The 14,695-nt window shown below is 41.0% G+C and overlaps 1 long non-coding RNA gene across 2 annotated transcripts in view; it reads right to left on the reverse strand.

Annotated features, from left to right (window-relative positions):
• Positions 1-14,695, reverse strand: part of LOC134474891 (uncharacterized) — a 51,627-nt gene that overhangs the window by 27,382 nt on the left and 9,550 nt on the right. For both annotated transcript variants that reach the window (XR_010045805.1, XR_010045804.1), the window contains exon 2: positions 4,783-4,882. This is a non-coding gene — a long non-coding RNA (uncharacterized LOC134474891). The remainder of the gene's footprint in view (positions 1-4,782; positions 4,883-14,695) is intronic.

Raw genomic sequence — 14,695 nt, forward strand, 5'->3', positions numbered from 1 at the left:
CTTCCATCCCACCCAGTGACCAACACTTGGTGGATGCAGTTCTGTTCATCAGAAAGCAGACAGGAGAGTCACTCCATGACAGGAAATCTTGAGAATGGCAAATTGTCCATGGCTGTCAGACAGATAGGAAGAGCAGATATGTGTTACCAACCCACAATCGTATATGAAGACACACTGTGTGCAAGCACGTTTCTGGGTATTAACCAAGATTCTGTAAGCATAGCCAGTGGAACCACTGCCCTTTTGAGTTTTGATGTTTGTGGGAGGCCACAGAGTAACCCTTGGCAGCAGAACAGATATTGCTCACCCCAAAGCCATTGTTCCAGTCCCCAGGCCTCCCTAGTTGTGGGTACAAACCAAGCACAAGGAGTTATACAGGCGCAAAGAGAATTGGGCACTGCATCACTGCCTGAGCTAGAGACTGCAGAGATGCAGGACAGACACTGATTGATCCCTCACTTCTCAGATATTCATGGAGTGGCAGCCCTGAGCTTTTGAGTGCAAAGACAGGGCAGATTGCAGTCTCTACCTTCTCCAAGATGACTTTTACTGGGTAGGGGCAGGGAGATACTGTGTCAGGATTCCTTGAAGAATGTAGATGTATGATAAAACTAAGCAAGTTCTCCCTCCCAATGGGACTTCTTTCAGCCACTAAGGGCTCCTTGGGCCCTCACTGCCCAATTGTGGGTGGGTGAGGATGGGGCTGGACACTGAATCAACTGGGCAGGAGGTCCATGAAACCCTCTCTACAAGTGAGATGTGCAGGCATTGTGGGAGGAAAGCCCAGGTCTCTCACTCTGCTGGTTCCCTGTCTTCCCCAGTTCTTCTGTGCTTGAGGCCACATTGGAAGTATATGCCCATGTGGATCCCCAGGCTGAGCTTCTACTGGACCAGCTGGAGCCCCAGAGACTGAGCCACAGGGTAACTATCTTTGGAGTGTAGGATGTAGGGTTGTGGGGAGGTGATGACCTTGGAACTCAGCAAAGTGCCCAGATGCTGGGTGACCCAGGAGTATGACACACTCAGCAGTCTTTGTGGGGATGCAGTCAGGAGGCTTTCCTTGGGTTGTGTTGGTGCACATGGCTGCCTCTGACAGGCAGTAGGAACGTTTTGCCCAGGAAGTCCATGGAAAGTTGGCAATTTTTTCATTTCCTGCAACTACAGGGCCAGGCTCAGCCCATGCAGAAGTTGCACCTGCAGACCTTGTGCCAGCTCTACCTGCAGCTCCCTAACCAGCTGTGATCCCAGAGCAAGAGCCAGTACCTGGGTTCGTTTGTCCAGCAGCTGAAGTTCTGAGCTTCCTGGTGGCTCCACTTAGGAGTCATATCTCGAGCTCTAACTGCGGGCAGCTCTTGACCCACACCTGCCATTCCCCTCTCTTCCAGATTTACTTACTATTGTTTTCACAGCTACACTTATTTACCAGAGATACATTAGTGATAGAACAAATGTAGATAAAATTTAAGATTTTAGTGTTGTTTAAAATAATCAGCTTGCTGGCATTCAGTGCATTCTCAATGTTGAGCAAATTTTCCCAAGTCCACTTCCAGAATATATTCTTCAAATTTTTACACAATGGTGTTTTGTTTTCTTTCCCCTCTTGCCCCATCCCAGCCACCACTGATTGTATGTCCTCATACTTAACCTATATTACATTTCCCACATCAATGCCATAAAGTTTTATTTGGCCAGGAATGTTGGTAGTGACTATCTTGGGTTAGAGTTAGGTTTAGGGGTAGGTTAAACTTAGGGTTAGGGTTGGACTAAGCTCCCAATTATTGCGTCATTACCCACTGTATTTGTCATAAAGAAAGGACAATCAAGACAAAGCACATCCTTATGCTGGCAATCTCTTGGCCCTGAGCTGTATGCTCAATGCACAAAACTTTGAGAGCAATCACTGGTGGTTGGGTTGTACCACTGTGCAAAATATAGGGCCTAATATGCATTCTATGCATCACGTGTGCCCTGGTCCTAACACCAACATAATCAGTCTACACTGTAAATAGGTAGTAAGAAAAAATGTCCAGTAATCTGTAAACAAAACACAAAGCAAGAAAATCCACTTCTGATATTTGGGGAAAAAAAGAGCTATTGATGAAAAATCTCACACAGGAAAGACATGCTCTCTTTGGCCAGCAATGGTTCCTTTGTGCAAATGCAAATCTGTGGAGCAAAGCATCAGTTGTCCTCAATCTATGTCCTTGCTAATGGAATTTCTGGGGCTCATCTCCCTAACATAGGAATATGCACTTTTATACTTTTCTCTATGCACAACCTAACAGAGACACATAGAGGACTCACTGTGTGCTGGGTACCAGAGCTCCTCAGATGTAGATCACACTTGGGAAGACAATGAAACTCACACTGCCAATAGCTGGTGATGACTGAGTCAAGGACAGAAGGTGAAAACCAAACACAGGCAAACCTTCTGTAGGAACCCTCAGTCTGGCTCCCAAGTCCTGTATTTGTAACTCTGCTTAGACCCCTGATTTCTATCAATGTGATCAAAACTGCTGTCTCCTCTCTGGCCTCAGGATACAGGCTCAGAAGTGGGTGTAACAGTGACAGCTGGAGGTGCCCTGGCCCCTCTGTAACCACAGCGTTGGAGAAAGACTCTTGTCTTCCTCCACCTTCCTCCCTTGCCTCTCTCACTACATTTCAAAGGCTGAGCTGCTGCCTGGAAGTCTGTGTGGAGATGCTCAGCAGGGCCTTCAACATAGTTTTATCAACATAGTTTTATATGTGACATACTGTGTCACATACACACAGATTTCCAGTAAATGTTCTTGAAATAGAAAGATGTAGTAAAAAGTGACAGCTAACTGGAATGAACACTGCTTTATACACAAAGGCCCCACATCAATGTGGTGCGGGAGGAAATATATTAGGTTTTTGCCCCACTCTGTGGCCACTCAAAACTCAGCTACCCCATTGCTGATTACACAGATTCCTGCCCCACCCCACCACACTAGACTAAAGACTCACGAACACAAAGACCAGAAACCTAGGTGTTTGCCTCTGGAGCCAATGGCAGGAAGGTGAGGACACAGTGGTGCCTGGCAACTAGCTGACCAGACAAAAAAGAGATGAAGTGGCCATGACCATCTTACCCGAGGGTCAGTCACTGATACAGAGGCATATTATGCACAGGTGAGCCTTGGGCCTTCTCCTTTCCAGGTACTCTCCACTCTTGAAGGACCCAGAGACATACAAATAGCAGGGTGATGACACTGCCAGGAGTTATAACACAGTCATTTGGTTTGGGACAGAACACAGATGGATGATAACAGAGATGGATGAGTTGAGAAGAATTAATGCCCAGACACAGTTGGGCTGGGGCATCCTTATTCCCCTTCCTTCCAATGTGTGGTCCAGATATCAGGGTCCTGCTTCAATGTGTGGTGCACATAGCCTTTGTTCCCTAGCCAGATCCAATTCTGCCCATCCCACAGGAGCCATTTCAAAGTTACTGTTTCTGCTTGGATTGTGCCAGACAGAAGCATTTGCATTTGTCTCCCCACATATCCAGATATTCATAAATCACATGGTAACCCACAGATTAAGCTAGCTCCTTAGATGATCTACAGATAGGGATTTCCAGACTGACCTTGAGACCTCAATTCTGAGCACCATGTTCTGAGGAGAACTTCTAGAGCTGAGAGCTAAAATTAGGGGCTCTTCAGTCCTAAGCCCTGGACCAAGTGCAACACAGATTGGACCCAGCTTGTCCTAGGTGATAACCAATCAGCAATACTTGTGGGAACAGGATTCTCAGACAGAATGGGATGGCACAAAGCATCCCCTAGACCAGCCAGGGATAGCACAAGCCCAGCTTTGTACTCTTACAAGGAGAATGGAATATAGCAGGAGGAGGGAGGGGTGCCTGAGGAATGAGGGAATGAAAGATGCAATAACAGTAGAAAAAGGCCCTGAGTTACTCATTGAGGGACACCTGATTTTGTTACCTACCATACCTTTTTTTTTTGTCTTTTCTTTTTCATTTGTTTATCGGTATCAGGTATTGAACTCATGACTGCACACTTGCAAGGCAGGTGCTTATGCCACTGAGCTAAATCTGCAGCCTCCACCCACCATACATTTTGGGTGACAGCGGACAACAGTGACACTTGACTTTGGGCAGCTACACATACACTGCCTTCTCCTATGATTCCATTCAAAGGTCCAAGAAAGATTGGAGTGGACAATGGGGGCCCTATGTAGACAAAGGTTTGTAGGGGAATGACAAAGACAGTGTGAGAGGATGTCCTGGGCATGTGGTAGTGGTACACACCCTGTGTTGTTCAATGTGGCTACCCAACACAGCCAGTGTCCAAATGCCACCCTGACCCAACATCCCCAGGCATGGATCTCCATAGCTCATTCAAGAGGGACATCCCAATATCTTGAAAGACACTGGGGTCCACACACATCAGAGAAGGGCTGCCCAAATCTATGGGAACCATAGCACCTGCTCCTGCCCTTGTTGTGTGCTCTCCCTCATGGCACTCAGGTACAACATGATGCCACATGTTAAGAACAGATGGCTTGAAGAGTACTTGGCAAGAGTCACCTTCAGCAGGGCTTGTGCTGGGGAAGGGATCCCCCTGCCACACATTAGTGCTGTGCCTGGTTTTAACACATCAAGACACATAGGAAAAGTGAGTCCACATGGGTTCAGGAATCAAGTGAGGCTAAGATATTCTAGTAAGTAGCTCCACTGTGTGAGAGTGGGGCCAACAGACACTATTGTCCTCAGCCTCCAGCTTGGGACTGACTCACCTCAGACCATGATCCGGGCAGTCTGTTCAAGAACTACATGTCTGCTGCTTGGGGAGCTGCATTCCAGGTCCAGGTCAGAACATTTGAGATCTTTCATGCCCTGTGGGGTACAGAAGAGGAATGGAAGTGGTGAAAAGGTCTATCACAGGGCTTAGGAAGTGATCACCATGGCACAGGTATATAACTTGTTGTCCTTTCTAAAGCTGTATGCCAACAGAGATTTTGGCTTTAGGATATGATGCATGGCTTGGAACAAGGCACAGAGACTTTAGTTTTGTGGGACATTAAAATGCCCTGTGTCTGAAGCATGAAATTTTCTCAGAGTTAGGGAAAGTGAATTGGTATTTTAGTGGGTATGATCCCCAGAGAGAAGAAACCACATGTAGCCAACATTAGCAACAGCAGTAAGCAAGCATCTTTATTATCCAGCCTGTATATATCAGCCATCATGAAGCATTACATGCTTGCATAGTGTCACAAGCCTGAGCACATCCATGGCTGTCTATGTTAACTCATGCTTACATAACTATGCTTATATAACTATGCTTATATAACTCATGCTTATATAACTATGTCCATGCTAATCGGTTGGGTCAGATTCCATAGGTCATCATACCTTTTGGTGTTGAAGCAGTGTGCAGTGGTTTCTCACATTCCACCATCTCAAAGATCAGGGAAAGTGTGCTTATTATAAGTGATGTATAGGGTGGATTCATGCACACACAGACCATGACAACAATAAATGTAAAGAATAATACCACAAGTCATGCCACAGTGCAGCTAATGGTCACCCAGAGCCAGGTGGATCCCAAGTATTCCCACCACTGCATGAGCAGGTCCTGACACAAGGCATCAAGGACACAAAACTCCACATCCATTTCTTTTTGTTTTATATTTTAAAAAAATTTTAATTTAAACATAGAAAATAAAATTAAAAGAAAACAAAATACAAAAAAGCAAAAAAGTGTAGAATATAGAATTCAAAAAACTTAACTCCTAAAATTACTAGTTGATACATTACATATTGTCATCTTAAAAACAGTTGTTAAAGTTACAAAACAAAGCATAAAAAGTAGCTAAATACTGAATCATTGATGTGCAAACCCTTCTGTTCAGTGATCTAACAGAAATTTAGTAATATGGTCATCTATCTTACACACTATATGTATCATTATATCATTTAGAGCCCGTTTCTTTGCTTTTGCTTTTACAATATATACTATACTTTTTTGGACCCCAATTCTTTGTCAGTTTTATTATTTTTTTACACTAGGGAGACAATGAGAGAGGATATTCTCAAGCATATTCTTGAATATTCAAATATATTCTCAGCATACAGGTGTTTTACTTATAAAGGCCTCAATCTTTTCTATAGCTGAGTGGTATTCCATTGTGAAAAAATACAATTTTTTCATCCACTTGTGGTTGATGGCATTTTGGTTGTTTCCAAGATTTAGCTATCACAACTGTGTTGCACATATGTCACTGTGAAATAATTTTTTTCAAATTTTCTGCGAAAATACCCAGAAGGGCAATAACTGGATTGAATGGAACATCCAATCTTAGTTTTTTTAGGAATTTCCACACTAATTTGCACAGTGCTTTTATCAGTCTGCATTCCCACACCAACAGTGGACAAGTGTTCCTTTTCCCCTTCATGCTGCCAAAATTTGTTTCAGTTGATTTCTTGATGTCAGTCATTCTTTCCAGAGTAAGATGCAATCTCAGTGCTATCTTAATTTGCATTTATCAAATGGCCAATGTTGGTGAACATTTCTTTATGCATTTATTTGCCATTTTCATATCTTCATCTGAGAACTGTGTACTTACTTCTGATGCCCATTTTTGGAAAGGGTCTTTGAATTTGTGGGCTTGACATTTTTCAATTTTATATTGAAATTTATATAATTTCATTTTATATGTTCTGCATATAAGTCCTTTGTCGTCTGTCCAGATTCTTTCTGTCTCTGTGGGGTTTTTTTTTCACTTTATTTGATTTCTGTTTAAGTCCAAAACTTTTTAGTAATATGAGATCCCAGTTGTTGATTCTTTGAAGTATTTTCTATGTGATTGTGTTTTATTAATGAATTCTCTGCCTACTCCTATGTCTCCAAGATTTCTATCTACCATGTCCTCCAGTAGATTTTTGTTTCTTTTTTAATATTAAGATCCTTGAAACACTTTGACTTTAGTTTAGTGTATGGTGATAGGTATGGGTCTAGTTTCAGTCTTTAGCATGTAATGTCAATTTTTCTAACACCATTTATTAAAGAGGCTATCTTTTTCCAGTGAACATATTTAGCCCCTTTGACAAACTTAAGGTGGCTCCATGTCTTTGTAGTAGTGTTTGCATCTTCTAATCTGTTCCATTGATCCTCAGGTCTATTTCTTTGCCAGTACCATGCTGATTTTATTATTGTGGCTTTGTAGTATAGTTTCAAGTCAGGAATTGAGATGAGTTTTGTCTCTCTGTTGTTTCCCAGAAATGCTTTTGTTATTCTAGATTTGGTTACCAGATGAATTTCAGAATTACTTTCTCTAGATATGAAGGTATGTTAATGATATTTTGATTGGGATTGCATTGAATCTGTATAACAGTTTTGGAAGTATGGCCATTTTCACAATATTGGCTCTTCCTAACCAAGAGCAAGACATATCCTTCCATTTTCCAATATCCTCTTGAATCTCCATTTTCAGAGTAGTATAATTTTCAGCATACAGGTGTTTTACATTTTTAGTTAGGTTGATTCCTAAGTATTTCATTTTTTAGATGCTATTGTGAAAGCTGATATTTTCATAACTTTTCTCTCATGGAGTTTTTTTTTGTGTGTGTGTGTGCAGGGATGTTATTAATTTGTGAGTGTTGACTTTCTATCCAGCTATGCTGCTGAATTTGTTTGTTGCCTCTAGTAGTGTTTCAATTGAGATTTTGGGGTCTTCTATGTAGCATATCATGTTGTCGGCAAATAATGATAATTTAACTTCTTTCCCTATTTTTATTCCTTTTATTTCTCCCTCTTGTCTGATTGCTCTGGTTAATATTTCCAGAACTATATTGACTAGGAGAGGTGACAGGGGACATCAGTGTCTTGTTCCCGATTTTAGTGTGAAGGTTTTCAGTTTTTGTCTACTTAGAATACCATTGGCTGTAGGTTTGCAATAAATGGTCTTTAGACTTTGAGGTACATAGCGTCTATTCTGAGTTACTGTAGGGTTTTTATCGTGAACAGTTGTTGTATGTTATCAAAAGCTTTTTATGCATGCATTGCAATGATTAGGCGATTTTTATTTTTGGCTCTGTTGATGTGGTGTATCACATTCATTGATTTGTGCATGTTGAACCATCCCTGCATTCCTGGAATAAATCCTACTTGATTATGTTGTATAACCTTCTTCATGATTTGTTGCATTCTATTTGCCTATATTGTATCAAGAATCTTTGCATCATTGTTCATTAGTGAGATTAGTCTATAATTCTGCTATTTGGTTTGATTTCTCTCTGGCTTTGGAATGAGAATGACACTTGCTTCTAAGACTGAGTTAGGGAGGACTAATTCTCTTTCAATTTCATTGAAGAGTTTAAGGAGTGTTACAGTCAGATCTCTGAATTTCTTATGGAATTCAGCCCTGAATCCAGTGGGATATGGGCTTTTATTGTTGGTAAGTTTTTAATCACATTTTTGATTAATGTGGCTGATATTTGGTTACTCAAAATTGTTATATCTTTTTGATTGAGCATCAATAGTTCATATTTCTACAAATCTATTTCCTCTATTTTGAACCCTATGTGAGTAGAGATTTTCAAGGTAGGTGTTCATGATGTTTTGAATTTTCGTGGGATCTACAGAAATTTCTCTCTTTTCAGTCCATATTGTGTGGATTGTTTTTTTATTGATAAGCTTGGCTAGAGGTTTATCAATTTTATTTTCTCAAAAAAAACAGCTCTTTGATTCATTAATTTGTAATTTCTTTGGTTTCAATTTCATTAATTTCTGCTCTAATCTTTATAATTTCCACTATTCTATGAACTTTGGGTTTGACTTGCTCTTCCTTTTCTAGAAGCTTGAGATATAGCATTAGGTTATTTATTTGTGTTCATTCCATTTTCTTGATGTGACTACTTATTACTATATATTTCCCTCTTAGGATTGCTTTCATTGTGTCCCATAGGTTGTGGTATGTTGTTTCTGCATTTTCATTGTATTATAGACATTGTTTTATTTCTTGTTTAATTTCATCTGTAACCCACTGGTTGTTCAGGATTGTTATTTAATTTCCATGTATTTGTGCAGGTTTTTCAGGGATTTTTGCCATTGATTTCCAGTTTTAGTGTACTATGGTCCCATAATATGCATGAGATAATTTCGCTCCATTTGCATTTACTTAAAAATATTTTATGGGATAATATATGGTCTATTTTGTAGAATGTCCCATGTGCAGCTGAGAAGAATATATGTTCTGATATGGTTGGGTAGAATACTATGTAAACATGCACTAAGTCTATTCATGCACAGGTATGATTCAGTTATGTTATTTCTTTGCTGACTTTTTGTCTAAGTTGATCTATCTCTTTGTGACAGTGGGGTGTTAAAGTCTTCTATTACAATTGTGTTCTTGGGTGTTAGCTTTTCATGTCCATTAGTATTTGTGTAACATAGTTGGGTCCTCCTGTATTTGGTGCATATATATTTATAATTGTTAGTTCTTCCTCTTGTAGTTATCCATGTAAAAGTTTGTAGTGGCCTTCATTATCTCTTTTAATCATTATATGTTTGAACTTCACTTTGTCTGCAAACAGAATAGCTACCCCTGCTCTTTCCAGGGTTCCTGGTGCATGGAAACTCTATTCCATGCTTTGACTTTTAATCTGAGTTTCTTTTTGAGTCAGATGTATTTCTTGTATACAACATACTCTAGGATCCTATTTCTTGATGTATTCTGTCAACCTGTTTCTTTTGATAGGTGAATTGAGCCAATTTACTTTTATGGATATCACTAATATATACTGCTTTGACTTTGCTATATTGTGTACCTGTTGTTGGTTTCTGCTTTTTCTCCATTATTTAGTTTCTTGTCCAGCCTGGTGGTTTTTTTCTGTTGTTCTGGAGATTGTGGTCATTTTTACCCGTATCTTGCATGTCTTTCAGTATTCTTTCTAGGGTTGCTTTGATGGACATGAATTGATTCAGTTGTACTTTGTCTTGGAAGTATCTTGTTTCTCCATTAAATCTGAATGAAATTCTTACTGGATACATTAGTCTGTGCTGAAAGTTGCTTTCTTAAAGGGCTTAAAATGCTTCAGTCCAAGCTCTTCTTAACGTGAAAGTATGTGCTGAAAATTCTGCTGTGATTCTAATAAGCTTTCCTTTATAGGTGAGTTGTATCTTTTCTCTAACAGCTTTCAGTATTCTGTTTTTATGCTGTATTTCTTGGATCTTAATTATTATATATCTGGGTGTAGATTTATGTTGGTTGTGACTGTTTGACATTCTTCATGCCTCACTTATTTGTATACCTTTACTTACATTTGGGAAATTTTCTGCTATTACTTTCTGTGAATAATTTAGTTATGTCATTAGTATCCATTCCTGTGTCTTCACTGATGCTGGTTACTCTTACAGTGTTTCTCTTGGCATCGTCTTGAAGCTACTGAGTTTTCACTTCATGTTGCTTTGTTGTTTTTAAAAGTTCAACCCTATCATGATCACTATGTTCAACTCTGTCCTCAATGTATCCTCAGCTTCATTCAAATTGTTTTGCCAGCTTTCAATAGTTTTTTGTCTTGGATATCTCTCTGCATTTGCTACATGGATTCTGCTTGTTTTATACATTATTCATTCAAAGTTTCAATTTCCCATGCTACTGTTTTTTTTAAAAAAAATTTCTTCTCTAGCTATGTTGAGCAACTAATTTAATAAGGTTGGTATTTCTGTGTCTACATGAGACAGTCTTTCTAATTTGATTTCTGCTATGACCTCATGGACTTGTTTCTTTACTTCAGTTACTCTCTTTTGAGAGATTCCTGGTGTATGACTTTTAAGATCCTCTGTTTCAGTGTTGCCAGTTATTGCTCCTGATTAACTAATGCTTGAGAATGCACTTTGCCAATTTGCCTGTCATTTTCAAAATTGGGGTACATAGTTGTAAATCCCAAAGTAGTTTGACCTTTAGGGTCCTACTGTTTGGGGGATGTTTGTGCAATTGCTGGGTACCAAAATGAAGAGGAGATCCAGTCACCTGAATTCCTCCTGCAGAGCCTATTTTGTGAGTCCTATATTCTTCCCAGGCTAACTAGCCTAGAAGTATTGATGTAGGTCAACGCTTACTTTCTGCTATTGCTATGTCTTCAGGTTGTTGCAGGTCACCAGATCTCCCTGTCTATAATGTTCATGTCGGCCTAGGCTCTACTGTGTCACTGGGTTTCTTATAAGCTCTTTTAATTTGCTCCATTTGGGGGAGACCTTATTTGGGCACTCCTCAACCTGTCCAATATTCTGTGTGGAGAAGGTGAATCTTCACCCTCTTGTCAGGTTTTCCAAGGACTTATACTTGGAGGGAGATTCATGTCTGCTCCTGTTTACCCACTGCAGACCTCTATTTTAGGGGTAAAATAACCACATTGACTAGAGCCTGATGATGGCTTCTGTTTGTGTGAGGCTTTCCTGAGTCTCTCATCGAGCCAGCATGATAATCACTATATTCCAAGGTTTTGGGAGAAAGGGTTAGAGTCAAAGTTCAATGGCAATACTAGGTCCAGGAGGTGGGGGAGGTCCTTCACGGGGTTGGCCTGAGTGGTTGTCCAGTGGGTCCTAGGTTGTCAGTCAGAGTGGTGGCCTGTGGTGGCAGTCCAGGTGTCTCAGGTGCACATCCATTTCTTGCAAGGCTTCTTGTTCCTATCTCTGCTGGTCAGGGATATAAATGCCAGATTCTACATGCAAGACAGCACAAGGACCTTCTTGTGCTGTGGTTCACAAATCAAGGATCATGTGGTTTTGCAAAACCAACTTTCACATTTGTGATGTTTCATCCATGAGAAACACCAAGCCTAGCATGTGAGGTTCATGGATTGGGACCTGTATTGACAACGATTTCAATCTGGGTGGTGAGGTCAATGATTCCTGCCCTTGGTAGCAACACAGCTACCAGAGACATCCACCAGGCCACCTGTACAATATGGTGGCACCTGCCGAGTATTGTGTCACTTGTAGAACTGTTTCACAATATTGCAGAGTGTCCAATATAATGTGTTTGATGGTGTCCTGGATATATGGGAAAACCCAGGTTCTGTCACAGTCATTGTGGGGATAGTTATGGTCATCCCTAGCTCACACAGACCTAAGAGGCTCCCACAGTAAGCCAATCAGTGGGCACCACCCTGATGAGCTTGTTGCCACCCCAAATGTTTGTATCATTTTTCAGTGATACACAGTTACACAGATCAAGTCGTATCCACTGCACAGTGGGGTGCCCCAATGCTGAATTTACCCATTGCATAAAATGTGGGGCTGCATCCAGTTATGCTCCTTGGTTCCCTGTTACCCAACCCCAGACACTGTATATAACAGGACCCAGTCCCTGTGGTGTAGTCATGTTCTACAAATCAGCACCTTGCTGTCCTGGCATCTCTGATTCCAGGTTGCTGCTATCAACAAGTTTATGAAAGTGTGCTTTTCTGCTCACAGGCTGTCATATGCACATTCTGTAGAACTTGTCACATATAGGGAGTGATGGCTGGAATAAATTTGGGACACATTCTGTGGGCTCACCTTTGTGTTATCAGCACCATTTTCCCATAGCTGTAAAACCCATGTTGGGACAATTTCACTCACATTTTGCTTCAACTGTTTCACCAAGTCTCATATTCCAGGGCATTATGGGTAGAGGGAAGCATTCCCACAAGTCCCTTTCTTAGGCTAAGCGCTCTTCCACCTCCACCTTCTGTCAAGGAGCAGGCCTATCATGAAATACTAGAGAACTCTCACAGGGACTATCCTGGTCATTAGGCCTTAACCTCAGAAGGAGGCAGTGTTCCCTGGGTCATGCAGAGTGACTTATGCAGGAGCCAGCAGTGATTCCAAGGCCTCTATTGGAAGTGTCTATCACTTCTGAAGTGTCCAAGTGTCTATCACTTCTGAAGGCCTTCAACGTTCCCTTGGGAGTCAGATGGACCATTCCCAGTATGTACATGTCTCTTATTATTATCAGTAATCAGGTAAGTGAATATTCATCACACAAGGAGAAACACTGCTCATGTTTTGAAGAGCAGACTTTGTCTTTTACATCAAAGTACACTGATATTGGTGGGGAAGTGTAGGAAGGAGACTCCTTCTACCTTGCTAGTGGTACATTCACTTCAGAAATCATTTTGGTAGTTAATTTAAGAGTAACACATATGACTACCTTAACATTCTGTGCCTCCAATCCTCTTTATGTCATGAAGAGAATTTTGCAAGATATTCACATCAACATTGTTTTCCTTAAACTGAAAACTACAATGTGAATATCCAGTAAAACCTGAATGAATAAACAAACCACAGCAAGCCATGCACTGAAAGTCTGCTAAAAACATAGCAATAACCTCAGAATGACTAATTGGTGAAAAAAGGTAGAGAGGTCGAATTTTGTTCAGTCATTACACACATTTGCAAATATGACAAGACACATGTGTGATAGAAGGCAGGTCAGTCTGTACCTATCTGATATTAGAGATAATATGCTGTTGTATCAAGAGTTGCTGTGTATGAATCCAGGAGACTTAGCTGGGGCTGCTACCATAGTAGCTCGGAGCACAGAGCTACATACTCAGTGAACTTGCCAGTAGGGCAGAATTTGCTCTCGGGCTCCGTCCCTTGCATACCAGGCAGGACTCAAAAGCCTGATGTCTCTTCTCTCTGTTTTCTCTTTTGTCATTCAAGGTTTATCAGCCTGTCCTCAAAGAAGCTGCAAAGACAGGAGTGACTTATTCGGAGCCAGAGATTCACCCCCAGAAAACCCCCACAATACTGGGGAGAACAAATGAAAAAATGAGGAGGTTGGTAACAGTTATTTTGTGTGAACCTTAGTAGTACCAACACACAACCTCTGCCATATCCAGTTATTTAAGACTGAGTCATGAACTGGGGAGAGAGCTCAGGATACAACATGTGCTTACCATGCATGAGGTCCTGGGCTCAATTTCAGCACAGCTAATGAAATATAATAACAATAATAATAATAATAATAATAATAATAATAATAAACCACAAAGCTAGTCCCATAATATAGGGAACAGGCTACTCAGGATACGGCCATCACAAGATGATGTTTCAGTGACTGATCAGGAGCACAGGCAATAGGCCTGGTGGCTCACACAGGTGTGAATATAGGAGCTATGGACATAAATATGGATATGTAGCTCCATCCATAATGCTTGCTTAGTCTGTGTGAGCTCCTGATTTGAGGCTACAGCACCAATACATAGAAGAAATTGAGAGGCTTAGGGAAAATAACGATGGCTGAATAGACACACTTCCACCCCCTCATGAAGCCACCAGGGAAACATGTCCAGGATTTAAGTCTCATTTCTACTGCCATACAGCAGGATCCAGCATTGTGTGCACTGTATTCTACCTCCATCTTAACCCTTCCTGGATTTCACTTCTAGTTCCCTGCTCTATGTAAATTTGATACCAGCCCACAGATTTTACAAATGTTATCTCACACCACTTATGATGTTCCCAGGTAGTAGACGCCAGCATGACCTCCACAGAGCATAGGAACACATTGGGAACGTCCTGAGAGGCATGGTGCCATGTCTAGATTTACATAGGAAGTCAGGAGAACAAGTTCAATCCAAACCCCTGACTTTTGCCTCAGAGGTGAGACCCTGCCAGCACTGCTGTATTTCCTTAGCGTTGGAAAACATAGCATCCTG

This window comes from Cavia porcellus, unplaced genomic scaffold (genome assembly GCF_034190915.1).
Source record: "Cavia porcellus strain 051 isolate PalLab524CR breed Dunkin Hartley unplaced genomic scaffold, mCavPor4.1 scaffold_41, whole genome shotgun sequence".
Taxonomy (NCBI): Eukaryota; Metazoa; Chordata; class Mammalia; order Rodentia; family Caviidae; genus Cavia; species Cavia porcellus.